This window comes from Echiichthys vipera, assembly GCF_963691815.1.
Source record: "Echiichthys vipera genome assembly, chromosome: 2".
In the NCBI taxonomy this organism is placed as follows: domain Eukaryota; kingdom Metazoa; phylum Chordata; class Actinopteri; order Perciformes; family Trachinidae; genus Echiichthys; species Echiichthys vipera.
In genome coordinates, this window is record NC_139827.1 from 32,708,759 (window position 1) to 32,722,881 (window position 14,123).

Sequence of the window (14,123 nt, forward strand, 5' to 3'; positions counted from 1 at the left end):
TTTGTAAACTGCTGGAATCTCAATTTCCTTGTGGGAGTAATCGCAAAGGATCAATTAAAGAAGTCTTATTCTAAGTCTAAGACATCAACGAGACATGAACCGTGGTTTCCTTGGTGAAAGTCTGGTGTTTGTTGACCCATTCACTGCCTTAACCTCCTCTCTACACTGAATGTTTTGTTCTGGAGCACTTGCTCTGAGCGTCTAATGTGGCTGCAGATGGGTTTACAGTTGAAAGCCCGGTGCGTTTTATACAGATTTTCAAGGGTCCCTTGTGTTTCAGTATGAAAAGCAGATGGCCATGACAAAACAGTAGTATTGGGTGCCCTGCGAATGAGAACAAGTGGATACTGGTACACAAATCAAAATGATTAGATTTCCAGTGTTGGTGTTAAAAATACAGTGTCAATTCAACACTTGTTCAGTCTTAAATCTAAGATTTTAAAATTAACACTTAACAGAGTTGCTCCCAGAATTCCAATGTATCTGTGAAATTTCTTTTCACTTAGTTTGACTCAACCGAGTGTCTTTATGTTAGTAAATTAAATGTTATATGTCAGGTTTTGATGGGTGCATTAATTCAATTCAATTCAATGTTCCTTTTGCACAAAAGTGTTGATGAATGAACAAAATGTGCTTAAGCATACACGTTTGGATGACAGTGTTAACTTTTGACACTACATACTACTCACTCACTCACTCATCTTCAACCACTTATCCCGGATCGGGTCGCAGGGGCAGCAGCTCTAGCAGGGGACCCCAAACTTCCTTTTCCCGGGCCACATTAACCAGCTCTAACTGGGGGATCCTGAGGCGTTCCCAGGCCAATGTGGAGATATAATCTCAGCACCTAGTCATGGGTCTTCCCCGAGGCCTCCTTACCAGATGCCTGAACCACCTCAACTGGCTCCTTTCAATGCAAAGGAGCAGCGGCTCTACTGAACTTGTTGTTCCACGTCAAGGACGGAATCCGCATTGTTCCTCTTCAATCTGAGGTTCAACTATAGGACAAAGCCTCCTTTCCAGCACCTTGGAATTGACTTTACCAGGGAGGCTGAGTAGTGTGATACCCCTGTAATTGGCACACACTCTCTAGTCCCCCTTTTTGAACAGGGGAACCACCACCCCGGTCTGCCACTCCCTTGGCACTGTCCCAGACTTCCATGCAATGTTGAAGGTACGTGTCAACCAAGACAGCCCCTCCAAACCCAAAGCTTTCAGAATTTCTGGACAAATCTCATCAACCCCTGGGGCTTTGCCACTGTGCAGTTGTTTGACTACCTCAGTGACTTCCGCCAGGGATATTGACAATGATTCCCCATCATCCTCCAGCTCTGCCTCTACAGAAGAAGGCATGTTAGTCGAATTAAGGAGTTCGTCAAAGTGCTCCTTCCCCCACACGATTACCTCATCAGCTGAGGTCACCAGCGTCCCGTCCTTACTGTAAACTGCTTGGACAGTTCCCGGTTTCCCCCTCCTAAGGTGCCGAATGGTTTTCCAGAAGCACTTTGGTGCTACCCGAAAGTCTTTTTCCATGACTTCTCCGAACATCTCCCACACTCACTGCTTTGCCTCTGACACGGCAGAGGCTGCAGCCCTTCGGGCCTGACGGTGCCTTGTGACCGCCTCCGGAGTCTTCCGGGATAACATATCCCAAAGGACTCCTTCTTCAGTTGGACAGCTTCCCTGACCGCCTGGTTTTTGAGGGCTATCACCCCTTGAGGCACCTAAGACTTTGAGGCAACAGCTCACTGGCGCAGCTTCAGTATTGGAAGCTTTGAACATTGCCCACTCCAGTTCAATGCTCCCAACCTCAACAGGGCTCCCATAAATGCTCCGCCGGAGGTGTGAGTTGAAGATCTCTTGGACAGGGGCCTCCTCCAGACGTTACCAGTGCACTACCGGTGTAGGCTTACCCGGTCTGTCCAGAATCAGTTGACAGCACCCCTCTCTTCACTCGAGTGTCCAAAACATACGGCCTCAGATCCGATGATACAATCATGGTGTTTGTTATAGACAATCCATAATTAGCACAGAAATCTAATAACATGATTAGTTATTAACGATTGTTCAGATTTAGATCAGGGAGGCCGTTCCTCCTTCCCCGACAGAGAGGTGACATTCCACGTCCTCAGAGCCAGCTTCTGCTGTCCGTGTCTGGTCCGTGCAGCAGCGCATCCGACCCAAGTGGTTGCTGCTGCGAGTGGTGGGCCCACAGGATGGAGAGGAGGGAGGTGCCACATCACATTTTCGGGCTGTGCCCGGCCGGGCTCGGTGGCAAACCCGTCCACCAGGTGCTCGCCGGTGAGCCCTCCGTCTAGCGGACGCTTAGCTTTGACAAAATTGTTACAGGAAAAGTAAATCCCCAAATAAAATCATGATTATTTATTGTGTATCAAATTTATTTTAAGATGAGGTTCAATAAACATAAAAAAGGTATTATTTATTTATCTAATAATAATAATAGCTACTAGTAACGGTCTTGCGTCACTAGTAGCTATTCAAGGACAGCATGAAGAGAAAGCAGACAGCAAAAAGCAACATTTGACATTTTTTTAATGTAAAAATTAAAATGAGAGACTGGACCCCTCAAACGAGACGAGACTTACCGAGGGTCCCACATCCGCCACCTCTTAAAGCAGGTTGATCCCATATTCTGTTTTCCATGCCGACAGTTTTTGTGAAGTGTTAGGGACCAGGCTTTTGCTTGAAATGGGATCAGGGACAGCTGTGTTGCTGCGCAAATAAGAACTGCTCACAGGAAAACCATAAAAGAAAACCAGGAATATGCCACCTCCATTGCTGAAATCGTCTTGTTTCTAGGAATGCTACAAATCTGAACAAACAATTTGACAATTTGCGTCTGTTAAGAACAAAACATCTGGAAATACAAGAGCATTTCCTTGGATTTGTGGACCGCTCTGAGGGGGCTGATGCAGAATCACTACATGATCACGTTAAAAAAGTTCCTGGATTAACACAGAATTTCCAACCTTACTGTGGTTAGGCAATGTTATGATGGTGCTGCTGCTGTGGCTGGGAAAGTTAACAGGGTGCACCAGAGGATGCGCCAGGATCACCCCAACGCTATTTACATCCACTGTATGGCGCACAAGTTAAATCTGGTGCTTGCAAAGTCAACCGGTTGGCCTCTGGTTTTTCTGTGTCATGGAAAGCCTACACACCTTTTGATGTGGAGGGAGATAATCACTTTTTGTGAGTCTGGTGACATTTCTGTGACAGAGCAGGAAGCCTGACACAATCGCCCTGCACGAATCATAGCCACTTTAACTTCTTCACACTGGGGCAAAGGGAGCTGGATACCTCCCTATCAAAGAGCCCTATGGACAAATTGGCTAAACATATCTTATATCCTGTCATTGAGACACTTAGTGGAGCCTGTAACAAACGCAATGCAAATAGCAGAGAAGTGTAGACACTGTGTTAAAATTTGGTGCTGACGGAGCTAAGTGACATTATTAAGAGGATTAAACCTGAAGAAACTGTTGACAAATACGACCCGCAGTGACATTAAGGTAAGATCATTAATTGATTTGATTTAAAACTTCTGGGCTACAACAACAAAATGAGAAGAGAATTAATGGAATTATTCTGCCGCAACATCGATTGATTGGTTGGGCTACAGCCCGACCTAGATTTGTTTCAGCCCCATCATAAAACAACCAAGAAATGAAATTCCATTTTCCTTTAGGCTTACTTTTGAACATACAGTCTGTGCATCTCTGGAAGTGTGTCTGTCTGTCTCTCTCTGTCCATCTGTGTGTCTTTTCTCTCTTTCTCTCTCCTTTTCTTCCTCCCCAACAAGACAGATGTCCGTCCTCCACAGAGCTGGGTCTGTCTGACGTTCCTGCCTGTTATAGGGAAGGTTTTCGTTGCCACCGTACTCTACAGAGGAATTGTTGGGTCTCTGTAAATCAGAAATAAGTCATTGAGTGTGGTCTTTACCTACTCTGTAAAGAGTCCTGAGATAACTTTTGTTATGATTCGACACTATACATAAAATTGAATTGAATTGAATTGAAATTGAATGTGTACATTAGCTTCACACACTGAAAAAAGACACATTCATTAGCTTTAGAAATCAGCTCTGCAGGATTCAAACTATTTCCTCATAATGTTGAGGACTTGAAAGAAGGTTGCGTTGTTCCCTCTCATTGACAGCTGCACATAAAGAAAGTCTAAGGTTTTAGAATGAAATGATACTTTCCCCAAAGTCTTTAAGTTCTCATCTCTGTGAGTTTGAAAAGTGTCTTTAACGTGTTTGTAGTTTGCATTTTCTCAGAGAAAGGAGGCTGTGCTCTGAGCTCTGGGAAATGTCATTTAAAATTGAAAAGTTTTTAAAGTAGGTTGGGAAGAATTGAGATTAATCTCTTTTATGAAGTGTATTTCCTCATAATGTTGAGGACTTGAATGAAGGTCACGTTGTTCCCTCTCATTGACAGCTACACATAAAGAAAGTCTAAAGTCTGTTCATTGTTCCTGTAAGTCTCCAGTGGATTTTCTTACTTTACATCACTGTCGTAATCATGGAAGCAGGATGCCACTTGCTTGCTTGGAAATGACACATTGTGTTATTGTCTGTTTCTCAAGAACTTACAGACATTTATTACTGCTCAGATTAATCATTTCATGTGAAAGGTAGTGCCAACATCTGCACTGATGGCTGCTGGGAATGTTACAGTTCCTGCAGTGGAAAATAGGGGTTTTCCCTAGAAAACTCTTTTCAAGTTTTAGCAGGAATTTTACTTGAGGATAATACTGTAGAAGCAACAGAATTATTGAAGACGAGGTGTGCCGTGGTGCTTTTCCAAGTGCTTCTCTAGTGATGTGGTGTTCAAACCATTTGTAACTTAACTGAAAGACAAGAACTAGAATCAGACAAGAGATATGCACACCATGGCACTTTATAAAACTGTAGGCCTGTGAGACGTTTTTGTGGGCATTGTCTTTATAGATTAGGAAGTTTTTATAGACCAATAGAAGCAATGATTGAACCAATTACATTACATTTGGAAATATTCTCAGAAAGCTTTAGATTTTATGCAGGTAAAATGACCCAGTGTTTTTTTTTGTTTTCATTTATTTTCTGTCATCATACATATGACCCTGTATATAGTATATCTGTCATCAGCATAGCTATAACATAAAAGAGAAAATGTTTTACTGGAAGCCATGTGCTGTTTTTTATGGAAATAAATAATTGACTTTCTCTTTTCTTCATTATTTGTTATCTTTTCTTCTTTCAGTAAGAGAGGTCAGCACAGCTTTTCCCAGCACTCCACACCCTTGAACTCCCTCTCATAAATCTGAATGTGAACGGTGGAAACAACCTAATATTGTACGTTTTATCGCTAACAGCTCTCTGATAACTGTAGTTGTTAGAGTTTTACAATTTAATAATTTAACTTCATAAAGTAGATTAATATGAATTCTTCCAAACATCCTTAACAAACGTTGCAATTTTAAATATGAAACATTTCCCAGAGCTCAAGGTGAGCACAGCCTCCTTTCTCTGAGAAAATGCAAACTTCATACTTGTTAAAGACACTTTTCGAACTCAGAGAGATTAGAGCTTCAAGATTTTAAGTAAAGTATTGGTTCACTGGCAAACCTTAGACTTTCTTTACATCCACTGTATGGCACACACGTTTCGTTTTGTCCTGGCCACCTTCTTTTTATACTGAAATACAAGGGGGCCTTGAACATCTGTATGAAACGCACCGTGCTTTCAACTGTAAACCCATCTGCAGCAACAGTCAGTGTAGAGAGGAGGTTGAGGCAGCGGATGGGTCAACAGACACCAGACTTTCACCAAGGAAACCACGGATCATGTCTCGTTGGTGTGATTTATTAAATTGTATGGCAAATGTCACACACATGACAGGCATCAAATACAATTGAGGATTCAAACACAATAAAGTCACAACACAAAACATCGGGACAAGACAGAAAAGACACTCACAGAGTGTATAATAATCAATAAAAACATTTATCTTAAATAAAAATAAAAATGGAAAACGTAACTGGCCCAATGCTCTATTTAGCTCCCCTCTCTAGTAACCAGGCCTTAATTCTCTTTTTAAAAGAGTACAGGCTTGAAATTACTTTAATTTGCTGATTTTAATTGTTCCACTGAACTGCCCATATAAAGGCGAAGGTTCCTTTATCCTGATAATGTCTTAAATTTATAGGGACATAGATCTGATATACAGCCACAAGTGCAAATATTGTGTGTCCTTTACCTTAGTAATAAGACAAGACAAACAATATCTAATGGATCATATTCAGCCTTGACATAATAACACAAGACTCAACAGGGAGCCAGTTGAGCTCAGCAAATTGTGACCTACCTATACTATATAAATGATTTAAAATGAAGGTGTTAGCTAAAATGATCATTGTTGACCTATCTAAAAATCTCGAGTTTCTTTTCTTTACTGTCCACAGAGTGACCTTAAATTCAGGGCATCTGTTCAATCTAGATTTTGATTATTTTAACCACAACCATGGTTTTTCTTACCCTAACCACATAGTTTTGTTTGAATTACTAACAATCACATGTGTGAGTTGTGATGAGGACAGGTTGAACATACCCTCCCACCATGGTTACAGAAGGTAGTGGAACAGTTTCTGCAGCTTTACAATATCATACACAGTTATAGATTAAACTGCCCAAAGGTATGTAGAATAATTTAATCAAATATATCCACCACCATCAGCTGCAGGATTAAATTGCATCAGTTATATTGATCCAATAATATCATGTACAGTAACAGTGACAGAAGCCAAACCTTCTGCACAATCACTACATGTTGTTGCTTATACTTCTGTCCTTTTGTGTAGTATACCTTTGACTTGTGTATCACCACTGTTCATATCTCCTTTAAAACACACGTGCAGAAGACACAGCTGACACATTGTGTGACTGAGTATCCAGCCCAGGTTCAATTATTTTAAACCGTTAACCTCATCTGAAATCACAACAATAAGGAAGTGGTTTGTTCAAACTGCTAACATGCTGCCAGGAAAAAGATCAGAGTTCAGGTTCATATCTTTCATATCTGCACACTTCAATCATCTTCCCGTCATAGACTAAACATTAGCACGTTCTGCCATCCACACACCCACATGAACTTGACTCAGTGTGGTTCAGGTTTGTGTATATAAAGAGCAGGGGGACCTCCTCATCATCATTGCATCGCTCAGCTGATACCTGAATATCATCACCTCACCGTTACCTTACAGGTAAGACACCTGCTGCATTTAATTTCATTCAGTGGAGCAGGTGCTTCTGCTCTCCCTTTGTAGATTTATTAGCAGTTTTTTCTTCTCCACACAGAACAATCAGTTCATCATCACCATGAAGACTGTCCTGGTCGTCTCCATTCTCCTCTGTGCTGCATTTGCAGGTCAGATTTAACACAGACCATTTAATCTAATGAGCTTAGTTTGAGTCTTTTTTAATACATCATGATGTTCATTTATTTAATTATGGTAAATAATATCTATATTATTTATAGTTATTAATTTGTGTTTGTGTTTTGTCAGTGTTATAGTTTTACCTTTGAGCCTCTCACAGTGTGTTTTTAATTCATCAAAATTAAGGCTTCAAAATGGTCAAACTACACACACACACACACACACACACACACACACACACACACACACACACACAGTGAGAAGAGTAACTAGTGCACCGATGTTACTCACAGTGTTGTGTTTCTCTGCAGCTCCAGCTGAAGACAAAGAGAAGGTTCCAGGTCAGTACTGAAAGTCTTTGCTTTAATACACACAGACAGTACAACCTACATCTATCTAACACCAACATTACCGTCATGTGATTCATTCACAGAAGCAGAAGCAGCAGTGGAGGCCCTGAAGGAACAGATGGTTGCTGCACCTGGTTAGTGTCCTCTTTAAATCTCATGTTTTATTTAGCCTGCACTGTGACAGCCATGTGCTAAAATGAACCAAACTAATGATCAAAATAGTTCTAGTCCACTCATATTCAAAGCTAGAATAAACAAGTTTAACCAGTAGGATCAAATTTTAAGTTCCATTATTTTCAATTGTTCTGACTTTCCTACCTGTGTGAAATAGTTGTATTGGATTTGAACCTAAGTACACAAGTGAAAAAACAGCATTTTCATTCCATCGGTGCAGCTTGAAATGCACTTTCTTTAGTTACAGAGTGTCTTTAGTTGTACTGCTCTGTCCTTCGAAGCTGATCACACAAGCTGCTGAAAATGCTTTTTTTTTCACTTGTGTCCTTGGGTTCAAATCCAATACAACTATTTGACGCAGGGCGGAAAGTTAGGGCAATTCAAAATAATCAAAGTATCCACCGTGGAGTCACCCCATTGATTTGTGGACTATTGCTTTGAAACCAGGAGTTTGGCATTTGGTCGTCACTATCTTGGTATTTCTACTCTTAATGGGACCATAATTTACTAAATGAATATCATGCTGTATTGAAAAAGATTGAAACTAGTGGTTGAGATCATAAACACATCTTTACTGAGGTTATAGAAGAAGGCTCACTTTCTCATTGACTTCTATACAATCAGACATTTTTGAGCCAGTGGAGTTGCCCCCTGCTGGACATTAGAAGAAATACAGGTTTAAGGCACTTCTGCTTTGGCTTCACTTTTCAGGTCCAGGAGCTACGCGCATTCAATTTTACAGTCTAAGTCCAGACTCATAGAACCGCAAGCATGACCGTTGGTTTGAACTTTTGTCAATTTGTTCAGCTTTTTGTAGGTGTGACACACTGTAATGTCAAATACTCTCAACTAAACTGAGGTCTGATAAAGCTGTTGATGTTTCAGAGTTTGAGGAAAAGATGATGAAAGATGAAGAAGTATTTGTGCCAGAAGATATTGTCCCTGTTGCCAGAAACGGTAATCAGAGAGAACACATGTATATTTATCCATTCATATCCACAATAATACTAATGATTGTGTTTCTGTTTGTGCAGCACCTGTGTCTGAGGAGACAGCCCCTGAATGTAAGCGCCACATCAATGTTTAAATCTTTCTTTATGTTCCTTCATGAGTGAGGTCGTCATGGCAACAACGACACCACTGAAAGAAGTGTCATGTAGAACTATGTATCCTAGTTTTTTTACTCCACTAACTATTCTCCAAAATATATCTGATACAAACAGACACGTGTTGGTGTCATCAGACCAGCTGTATAGAATATATAAAGTATATATTATCAGTGCTCCATGTTCTCCCTTTTCTGTGTGTCTGCAGCTCGTTTAGACATCTGTCCAGGAGGCTGGTACACCCATAACTCTCGCTGCTACAAGTTCGTCAGTTCTCCCATGAACTGGTACAGTGCTGAGGTACTGCTACTGTAACACTTCTATGTTGTTAAAACGTTGTAGCTTTGCTGTCATCTAATAGACGTTGTTATTAATTCAGTTAGCCTACTTTAAAACTTACCATGGACCCAAATGATGAATGCAACATGTTCCAACACGGTGCATGTGGATGGTGATGGTAGGTCAGTCAGTCTGCCAGCATCAGTCCATGAGCTTCACATCCAAGCTAAAGACAATTCCATTTGGAGGAAGAACATAAAGAAACTCAATAACAGAACTTTTAAGTTGTATCACCACAAAGATTCTTCTGTGCTTCCTCTGTCTGACAGGAGCACTGCAACAGCCTGGATGCCCAGCTGGCCTCGGCCACCAACCCCAGAGAGTACAGCTTCCTGCAGCAGATCACAGACAGGGCCGGGCACAGCATTGCATGGATGGGAGGCTTCAGCCTGCAGGTCTGGAATTAATAAGAAAGGGCACTTAGTTAGTCCAGATTGAGCCCCGGACCTGGTCCAAAGGGGGTCTAGATATACACACGATGGATATGAGAGCCTGTTTGCCCTCTCCAACACTTCCTTACACTCATGCTCTTTGTCTCTTAGGGTCGGTGGATGTGGATTGACCGTCAGGGTCTCTATTACACAAATTGGTACACCACCCCCTCCTCCTCCTCCTCCAGCAGCTCCCCCTGCATGTACTTACGCGCCACCCGTAAGTCCACCTGTTTACTTTGGTTAGCTATAGCTAAATGTTTGAACGGTTTCTTATGTTATTTTCTTACAGGAAATATAACATGAAGAAAACATAGCTATGTTAAAACAGTTGTGAGAGGTGTGAATGTTATAACTGGATTTTCGTCTTGGTATATTTATTTATATGTGTTGATCGGGGACAATGCCTGGATCAGAGTGAATGCGACATTGACTTATTCTTCAGTGATATCACTGTGAACATTTGATGTATTATTTGTTCCCTTAAAAATGGATGAAGTGTTAACATTGTTATTTTTTCTCTTTTTTAATCCCATTTCAGTTGGTTGGGGTAACACCGTGTGTACGTCTACTCAACGCTTCATCTGCTCAAAGAGCCCTTTCAACTGTTAACATTCGTTCCAAACATCTGGGGCCTTGGGGCCGATTACTTGATATATTTTTTTCTGTATAAAGCCAACTCGTGAACTTGTGTGTTACTGAATTATTTTCAATTGTGTATGCATCAAAGCATTATTAAGTGTTAAGTCAGTGTTGTATAAAAGTCTTTCTGTTTGTGATTGTGGCTGGCTTCTTTTCCATAATAAAGATTTGTAAGAATGAAACAATGTGTGATCTTCCTTTAAGAGCTTGGGTGAAAAGTGATTGTTGATGTGCAGTTGTAGTCTGAAAATGAAGGGCATTCATCACAGAGTAACTTCAGTCAACAGCTCAGAAAGCAGTTCAAATAATGACCAGTAAAACATCTCATAACTAATGCTTTGATTCATGGTAATCAGCAACAGAATAATATCCCAATCATTCAGGTACGAGGCAAGGATGCTCATTATCACCATTACTCTTTGCACTTTTCATCGAACCACTCAATTCAGCCATGAGACCGAATGACAGAATTCCTGGTACGAAAACCAATTTACACCACCACAAAATTAGTCTTTAGGCCGATGACATCTTACTCTATTTAACCAATCCATCAACTTCCCGTCTGTCAGTCCACAATCTGATCAATAGCTACAGCAGGGTTTCTGGCTACTCCTTAAAATGGTCTAAGTCGGAGATTCTGGGTCTTAACCACTTTGACTGGGATGCTGAGGTTGGGGACCTATCCTAAAACCGTACAACTCAAACCATTAAATACTTTGGAATCCATATTTAAAATAATCAAAATGATATATTCAAACTCAATTTTACCCCACTACTACAAAGCATCAAAGAAGACTTGAACAGATGGAAAAAACTCCCACTCTCCTTAATCGGCCGCATATCTACTGTCAAAATTAAAATTCTTCCAAAAATTCACTACCTATTTGCCATGACCTCTGTTAACCCGTCCCTTGGCTGGTTCTCTTCTCTTAATGCAATTGTCACTATATGTTATTGGAAAGAAAAGAAACCCAGGATTAAATGAACCACTCAACAACACTTGTTATTCAAAAACCCAAACAGTATGGCGAACTGGATGCACCAAACTACTTTCTTTCCCACCAGCTTCAATATATTTGCCACTGGACAAACAACCATAACCCTGCCTGGCTCGACATTGAACAAACCATATGCAATAATCTGCCCATTCGACACATTGCTTTAATAGAGAAATCAATTAAAACACATCTCTGCTTCAGATTTCATACAGTAAACACAACCCTCACTACCTGGTGGAAAGCTAATGACATCCTCAACACTCAAATACCTCCCTCTGCCCTCACTCCCATCTGGCACAACCCCATGTTCAAAATAAATAACCACCCCATTAACTTCCCCACATGGAAACAGAGAGGAGTAACCAGCCTGGGGCACCTTTGCTCTGGCAGCTCTCTCATGACCTTTGACCTCCTCAGCATCATCTGCACATCATCTGCACATACATAAGGAATCTGGGTGTTAATTTCAGGATATTTTCTTCGATTACTAACAAGGACTGCATATTTTCACCTGCGTATTATTGCGAAAATTAGGAAACTTGTGTCTCAGAAAGATGCAGAAATACTGGTCCATGCATTTACTTTACTTCTAGGCTGGACTACTGCAACTCCTTATTATCAAGCTGCTCCAATAAGTCTGTTAAGAGTCTCCAGTTGGTCCAAAATGCTGCAGCTTGTGTACTGACTAAAACAAATCGAAGAGAACATATTTCTCCTGTATTAGCTTCTTTGCACTGGCTACCTGTAAAATCTAGAATAGAATTTAAAATCCTTCTCCTTACCTACAAAGCTCTTATTGGTCAGGCTCCGTCATATATTAAAGAGCTCATAGTACCATATTACCCGACTAGATCGCTGCGCTCTGAGTATGCAGGGCTACTTGTCGTTCCTGGAGTCTCCAAAAGTAGAATTGGAGGCAGAGTCTTCAGCTACCAAGCTCCTCTCCTGTGGAACCAACTCCCAAGTGTTATTCGGAATACAGACACTGTCCCCATATTCAAGAGCAAACTTAAAACTTCCTTCTTTGATAAAGCTTACAGCTAGGGCTTACGAGCCCTTAGCTATGTTGTTATTTTTAAGATGATTGTGTTAGGACAGATGACTGTCCTCCATGGAGCTGGGTCTGTCCGACATTCCTGCCTGTTTTGGGGAGGGTTTTCATTGCCACCGTACGCTATGGGGGAATGGTTGGGTCTGTGTGGGTCATGGATGGGTCATGGAGTGTTGTCTATACCTACTCTGTAAAGTGTCCTGAGATGACTTTTGTTTTGATTTGGCACTATAAATAAAATTGAAATTGAAAATACTGCCCCTCCACAATAGACAACCACATCCACGCATTCTGGCTCTGCCCACGTGTCAGCCGGTTTTGGTCGGAGGTCATGGGAAAGCTGTCAGAGCTCCTCAACCTCAGCATCCCTTTCTCTCCTTCCATCACTCTTTGAGGTGATCTCTCCTCTCTCACTGTACCACAACATCTCCAAACTTTCCTTCTAATAGCACTCATTGTAGCCAGGAAAACAATTTTACTCAACTGGAAAGACAAATCAAAACCCTCAACCCAGCATTGGCTCAACCTATTAACCGACCATGCAAATCTGGAACAGCTTACATCATCAATGAGAGACAATATGATGGCTTTCAATAAAACTTGGTCTCCCTTTCTGCAATACATCCGGAGTAATGTCCATTCTTTGTGTTTCTTGGCTCAAGCTATTCTTTTCGTCTTGTTGTTTCTTTCCCAGTAGGGGCTTTTTTCACAGAAATTCGACCATGAAGCACTAATTCACACAGTCACCTCTGAATAGTTGATATTGAGATGTGTCTGCTACTTCTACTCTGTGAAGTGTTTATATGGGCTGGAATCTGAGGTGCTGTTAAAGTTGTACTCTGTAAGATTTTCATCTACTTAATTGTCTTTTAAGTTCCCATCTATCACAGAGTGAGTTAAAACGATGGTCGTTGATCATGTGACCCACTAATGAAAGCACTTGTTGCCTTTTTTGCTGAGTATTCCAATCTGAGTGTCTGTGGAGACATTACCTCTCTAGACCTAAATAAGTCGCCATGTTAGTGATTCTGCTGACAGCGGTTGATCTGTCAGCCCAGAAAAGTTATGCTGCGTTCACTTGTAATCTGAAATTCCAACTTCTCAGTCGGGCTTGTAGTAAGGGTAGAAGTGTGTGTGTATATATGGATGTGTGGATGACGGTAACATCAAGGGGACACACTGGAAGTAGAGAGGTGAATGTGTTTTTTTTTTAAAAGTCAACACACATGGTGACCGTGAATGTGACAAGATGGAGACTCTGGAAGAACAGGCTCACCTGCAGTTACATCTTAGTGCCAAAGAGGACGCTAGAAACGACAAATCTCAATTCTTATGGAGTGCAACTTTCACTTGTGGTTGAGGCTGATAACTCTAGTGAACTTATCCTCTGCAGCAGAGGTACAGTAACTCTTGGTATTCCTTTCCTGGGGCGGTCCTCATGAGAGCCGGATTCATCATAGCTTTTGAAGTTTTTTGCGACTGCACTTGAGGATGCATTCCAAGTTCTTAAAATTTTCCCAGTAGTTATATTTCTTACATGAGCATTTACATGTCAAATTAGTAAATGAAAGTGACCTTGATGAGAGAAAGCAGTC